Source organism: Humulus lupulus, chromosome 7, assembly GCF_963169125.1.
Source record: "Humulus lupulus chromosome 7, drHumLupu1.1, whole genome shotgun sequence".
In the NCBI taxonomy this organism is placed as follows: domain Eukaryota; kingdom Viridiplantae; phylum Streptophyta; class Magnoliopsida; order Rosales; family Cannabaceae; genus Humulus; species Humulus lupulus.
The window spans coordinates 144,370,126-144,376,931 of NC_084799.1; positions in this window are offsets into that span (position 1 = coordinate 144,370,126).

The following is a 6,806-nucleotide window of genomic DNA, read 5'->3' on the forward strand; positions in this document are numbered from 1 at the left end:
TTTTAAAAACTTAGTTCACGTTAGTTTTATCGACACCTCGTGTTTTTTTTTAGAAAAAACACTAGTTAATCAATTTAACCAACTTCTAAGTTTTGGAACTTGGTCGTGCCCAGGATACTTAATTTTAAAAACTTAGTTCGTGTTAGTTTTATCGACACCTCGTGTTTTCTAAAAAACACTGGTTAATCAATTTAACCAACTTCTAAGTTTTGGAGCCTGGTCGTGTCCAGGATACTTAATTTTGAAAACTTAGTCTGCGTTAGTTTTATCGACACCTCGTGTTTTTTAGAAAAAACCTGGTTAATCAATTTAACCAACTTCTAAGTTTTGGAACCTGGTCGTGTCCAGGATACTTAATTTTAAAAACTTAGTTCGCGTTAGTTTTATTGACACCTCGTGTTTTTTAGAAAAAACACTGGTTAATCAATTTAACCAACTTCTAAGTTTTGGAACCTGGTCATGTCCAGGATACTTAATTTTAAAAACTTAGTTCGCATTAGTTGTATCGACAGCTCATGTCTTTTAGAAAAAACACTGGTTAATCAATTTAACCAACTTCTAAGTTTTGGAACCTGGTCGTGTCCAGGATACTTAATTTTAAAAACTTAGTTCGCGTTAGTTTTATCGACACCTCGTGTTTTTTTAGAAAAAACACTGGTTAATCAATTTAACCAACTTCTAAGTTTTGGAACCTGGTCGTGTCCAGGATACTTAATTTTAAAAACTTAGTTCACGCTAGTTTTATCGACACCTCGTGTTTTTTAGAACAAACACTAGTTAATCAATTTAACCAACTTCTAAGTTTTGGAACCTGGTCGTGTCCAGGATACTTAATTTTAAAAACTTAGTTCGCGTTAGTTTTATCGACACCTCGTGTTTTTTTTTAGAAAAAACACTGGTTAATCAATTTAACCAACTTCTAAGTTTTGGAACCTGGTCATGTCCAGGATACTTAATTTTAAAAACTTAGTTCGCATTAGTTTTATCGACACCTCGTGTTTTTTAGAAAAAAACACTAGTTAATCAATTTAACCAACTTCTAAGTTTTGGAACCTGGTCATGTCCGGGATACTTAATTTTGAAAACTTAGTTCGCATTAGTTTGATTGACACCTCGTGTTTTTTAGAACAAACACTGGTTAATCAATTTAACCAACTTCTAAGTTTTGGAACCTGTTCTTGTCCAGGATACTTAATTTTAAAAACTTAGTTCGCGTTAGTTTTATCGACACCTCGTGTTTTTTATAAAAAACACTGGTTAATCAATTTAACCAACTTCTAAGTTTTGGAACCTGGTCGTGTCCAGGATACTTAATTTTAAAAACTTAGTTCGCGTTAGTTTTATCGACACCTCGTGTTTTTTAGAAAAAACACTGGTTAATCAATTTAACCAACTTCTAAGTTTTGGAACCTGGTCGTGTCCAGGATACTTAATTTTGAAAACTTAGTTCACATTAGTTTTATTGACACATCATGTTTTTTAGAATAAACACTGGTTAATCAATTTAACCAACTTCTAAGTTTTGGAACCTGGTCGTGTCCAGGATACTTAATTTTAAAAACTTAGTTCGCGTTAGTTTTATCGACACCTCGTGTTTTTTTAGAAAAAACACTGGTTAATCAATTCAACCAACTTCTACGTTTTGGAACCTGGTCGTGTCCGGGATACTTAATTTTAAACACTTAGTTCGCGTTAGTTTTATCGACACCTCGTGTTTTTTTAGAAAAAACACTGGTTAATCAATTTAACCAACTTCTAAGTTTTGGAACCTGGTCGTGTCCAGGATACTTAATTTTAAAATCTTAGTTCGCGTTAGTTTTATCGACACCTTGTGTTTTTTAGAAAAAAATATTGGTTAATCAATTTAACCAACTTCTAAGTTTTGGAACCTGGTCGGGTGATCTGCCCCCCAAGTAACCAGGAAGTGGACTTACTTGGTTACTTGAACTAATCATACAAACAAAAGTGTACATAGACATAAATGAAACCATAAAACATTTTTTTTTATAGTTAATTGGCTTTTATATGCAAGCCTTACATACAGGAGTGATTTTATCACTGATAATACTTTCTGAAATGCACAACATTCCAGGTCTATGGCACCATTTCTCCATTAAGCCAGGCCAATTTGAAAGTACCCTCCTGTATGATTTCGATGATTTGATAGGGCCCTTCCCAGCTCGGGCCTAAGGCACCATCTTTGGGGTCCTAGCCCGCCAGAAACACCCTCCGGAGTACTAGGTCTCCTAATCCAAAGGCACGCCTCTTAACCTTTGAATTAAAATACCGAGTGATCTTTTGGTGATAATGCGCGAGCCGTAGTTGTGAATCTTCTCGCTTTTCATCAATTAGGTCAAGGGACGTGCTGAGAAATTTGTCATTTTGCTCCTGGCTGAAGGCCTGGATCCCATGCGGGGCTATCTTTGTTTCGACATGAAGGATGACCTCACTCCCGAAAGTCAGGGAAAAAGGGGTGTGCCCCATCAAAGTTCGGTGCGAGGTTCGGTACGGCCACAAAACCTGCGGGAGCTGCTCGGTCCAAATTCCCTTGGCCTCGTCCAACCTCTTTTTAAGGCTTGCCTTGAGCGTCTTGTTCACAGCTTTGACCTGCCCATTAGCCTGGGGGTAGGCCACAGAGGAAAAACTCTTAATTATGCCGTGTCTTTCGCAAAATTCGGTGAAGAGGTCGCTATCGAACTGGGTTCCATTATCCGACACGATCTTCCTTGGCAGCTCGAACCAGCAGACAATATTCTTAACCACAAAATCGAGGACTCTCTTTGACGTTATTGTTGCTAAGGGCTCTGCTTCTGCCCACTTCGTGAAGTAGTCAATGGCCACTACTGCATAGCGAACTCCTCCTTTTCCCGTGGGTAGGGCTCCAACTAAGTCAATCCCCCAGACCACAAACGACCACAGGGACGAGATCATCTTCAGCTCGACTGGTGGAGCTCAGGCGATCGTGGCGAACCGTTGGCACTTGTCACACTTTCGGATGTAAGAAATTGAGTCCTTTGATAGGGTGGGCAAATAATATCCTTGCCTTAATATCTTTAAGGTCAAGTTCCTGCCCCCCCCCCCCCCCCAACGTGATCTCCACAAAAACCTTCATGCACCTCCTACAAAATAGTTTTAGCCTCCTCTGGTAGAACACATAGCAGAAGAGGCAGAGACAGGCCACGCCGGTACAACGTTTCGTCTCTGACTGTATACCTCAGAGCTTGATAGAGTATCTTCCTTGCGTTATTTTGCTCGTTGGGTAACTTCCCTGTTGTAAGGTACTCGACTATGGGCATCATCCAGGTTGGCCTGGCATCGATCATCTCGATCTCCCTTGTATCCTCTATCACGCTTGGTCTTTCCAAGAATTCCACCAGTATCAGGCTTAAGGTCTCGGCTTCCCTGGAGGTGGTGAGTTTTGCCAGAGCGTTAGCATTGGCGTTCTACTCACGTGGGATCTGTTCGATTTGGCTGTACTCAAATTCGGACAGCTCCTTCTTTACCTTGGCCTGGTAGGCTGCCATCTTGGTTCCCCGCGCTTGATATTTCCCTAACACTTGGTTTACCACGAGCTGGGAATCGCTGTATCATTAGATGGCCCTGGCCTTTAGCTCCTTGGCCACCCTAAGCTCAGCCAATAGAGCTTTGTACTCGGCCTCGTTGTTGGATGCCTCGAATCCGAATTGTAACACGGAGTGGAAACGATGTCCCTCCGGGGATATCAAAATGATTCCAGCTCCGGACCCGTTCTCATTAGATGAACCATCCACAAAGATCCTCCACAACGCCTGCACCGACTCTTCCCCCGGTTCTTCTTGGAATCCAATGCATTCAGCCATGAAATCAGCCAGGGCTTGGCTTTTGATTACAGTCCGTGGTACGTATAGAATTTCGAATTGGCTGAGCTCGATGGCCCATTTCAAAAGACGTCCCGATGCCTCAGGTTTCTGTAGTACCTATCTTAAAGGTTGATCGGTTATGACGTGGATTGAATAGGACTGGAAATACGACCTAAGCTTTTTGGAGGCCGTGATAAGGAAGAAAGCCATTTTCTCCATCAACAGATATCGAGATTCAGCTCCGATGAGCCTTTTGCTAATGTAATAGACTGGCTTTTGAGCCCGGTCCTCTTCCTGGACCAGCACGGTGCTAGCCACATCTTCTGTAACAACTAAGTAAAGAAAAAGAGGCTCTCCCACCTTTGGCTTGGACAACACGGGCAGCTCGGCTAAATGTGCTTTTAGATCGAGGAAGGCCCGCTCACACTCTTCGTTCCACTCAAACTTTTTATTTCCCCGGAGCAGGTTATAGAATGGCAAAAACTTGTCGGTAGATTTGGAAATGAACCGATTAAGGGCTGCCACCCTTCCTGTCAAACTCTAGATGTCTTTTCACGACTGGGGCGATGGCATTTCGAGTAACGATCTAATTGTTTCTGGGTTCGCCTCTATTCCTCTGGTGTTGACTATGAAATCCAGAAATTTTCCTGATGCCACCCCGAAGGTACATTTTTGGGGATTCAACCTCATACCATACTTCCTTAGGATCTCAAAACATTCCCTCAGATCGGGAACATGGTCATCGACAGTTTTTGACTTGACCAACATGTTGTCAACATACACTTCCATGTTTTTCTTGATCTGATTAACGAACATTCTGTTGACCAATCTCTGATATGTAGCTTCGGCGTTCTTCAGCCTGAAGGGCATGACTTTGTAACAATAAACATTGGTTGGGGTCATGAAGCTGGTATGCTCCTGGTTCGCGGGATTCATAGCGATCTGGTTGTAACCAGAGGACGCATCCATGAAGGACATGAGCTCGTGTCCTGCTGTGGCATCCACCAACTGGTAAATTCTTGGTAAGGGGAAGCAATCCTTGGGACATGGTTTATTCAGGTCAGAAAAGTCGATACAGGTCCGCCATTTTCCGTTAGGTTTTGGGAACAGAATAGGATTGGCGACCCAGATTGGGTATTTTGCCTCGTGGATAAAAATGCATTTTAAAAGTCGAGCAACTTCCTCTTCCAGGGCCGCAGCTCGAGTCGTGCCCAGATGCCTCTGTTTCTGCGACTTCGCAGGCATGTTTTTGTCCAAGTTGAGGGTATGCATGATGATGCTCGGGCTGATCCCCACCATGTCTTCGTGAGACCAGGCGAAAACGTCTAGATTTTCTTGCAGGAATTTCAGCAGCTCCGCCTTTCTCTCATCACAAAGGTTTTTCCCGAGCCTAACCACCCTCGAAGGGTCTTTAGGATCGATATTTATCTCTTTGAGCTCTTAGAAAGCCTGGAGCTCGGACCTATCTTCGCCAATTCTAGGGTCAATATCGTCATTCAGGGTGGTACCTACGCCGTCAGCTGGCTGAGATTCCTTTATCCCAGGGCTAGCTCTCACTTCCTGGGGTTCCTCGCTTCTACCATGAATGGCCATCGTCTGCTGCCCGAGTTGTGATTTTCCCTTCATAGAAATGCTATAGCATTCCCTGGCAGCGAGCTGATCACCTCGGACTGTACATATCCCTGTAGAGGAGGGGAATTTGACTGCAAGGTGGCAGATAGAAGTTATGGCTTCAAATGCCATCAACGTAGGCCGACCTAAAATTGTGTTGTATGCGGTGGGACAGTCGATGACCACAAACTCGAGGAGCTTGGAGACAGTTCGGGGTCCCTCTCCCAAGGTTATTACTAACTCAATCGTACCTATCGCTGCCGACCCTTCGCCAGAGAACCCATACAGCATGATGGAGGTGGCCTTCTGTTTGGTCACCAACAACCCCATTTTTTCTAGCGTGTATCAAAACAAAAAGTTCTTCAAACTCCCATTATCAAATAGTATCCTCCCGACTCTCCGATTGGCGAACTGGGCAGTTATAACTAGAGGATCTTTATGTGGGAACTGGACATGACTAGCATCTTCTTTGGTGAAACTGATCGACTGTCTCTCCAATCGCTGTTGTTTGGGTATGGGCTGTTCTGGGACAAATTCGATTATGTTATGAGACTTCAATTTGTTGATGTATATTTTCTGAGAACCTCTGCTCGAGCATGCCAGATGGGGGCCTCCAGAAATGGTGGTTATCTCTCCTCCTATTATTGGAGGAGGGAGGTCCTGACCCGCCTGGGCTCTGGTCGGATTTGCTAGGACTTCCAGAGCTGATTGAACGTTTTGCCTGGCAGGCTGATTAGGAGTGACCTGATTCCGAGAATAGTGAGCCAAGGGTCCGGCCCAGATGAGTATCTCGATCACATCCGCCAGATGCCTACAATTATCGGTGTTGTGACCGATGTCGTTGTGGAATCGACAGAATTTGGAAGGATCTCTCTTAGCCTTCTGATTTTTCAAGGGCTCTAGATTTTTCCAGGGAAGGTAGGCAGAATTCGCTAGGAAAATGTGCTCCCTAGTGTTTGTGAGGTCGGTATAAACCGCGTAGACTTGTTTGAACTTTTCCACGGGCTTGTTCTTCTTTGGATCGTGCTGGCCGCCCTCGCCATTTCCCTTTCTCTTGCTTCCACCCCCTTGGTTATTCTGGGCAACGGTCTGAGTCGTATTTACGATGTCTGTTTCCGCTCCAATGGGCTGGTCAGGGATTTGGCTGGTTCACGCAACCGATGCTCGCGTTTCTTCCAAGTTTATCCATTCCTGGGCCTTGTTCAAGAATTCATCCACAGTGGTGACACCTTCCCTCTGGATTTCTTTCCATAGCTTGCCCCCAACAAGGATTCCAGTTCTCATAGCCATGAGTCTGAAACGTTCGTTCGTGTCCCTAGCTCGGGCCGCAACATTTGCGAACCTGCTCAGATAAGC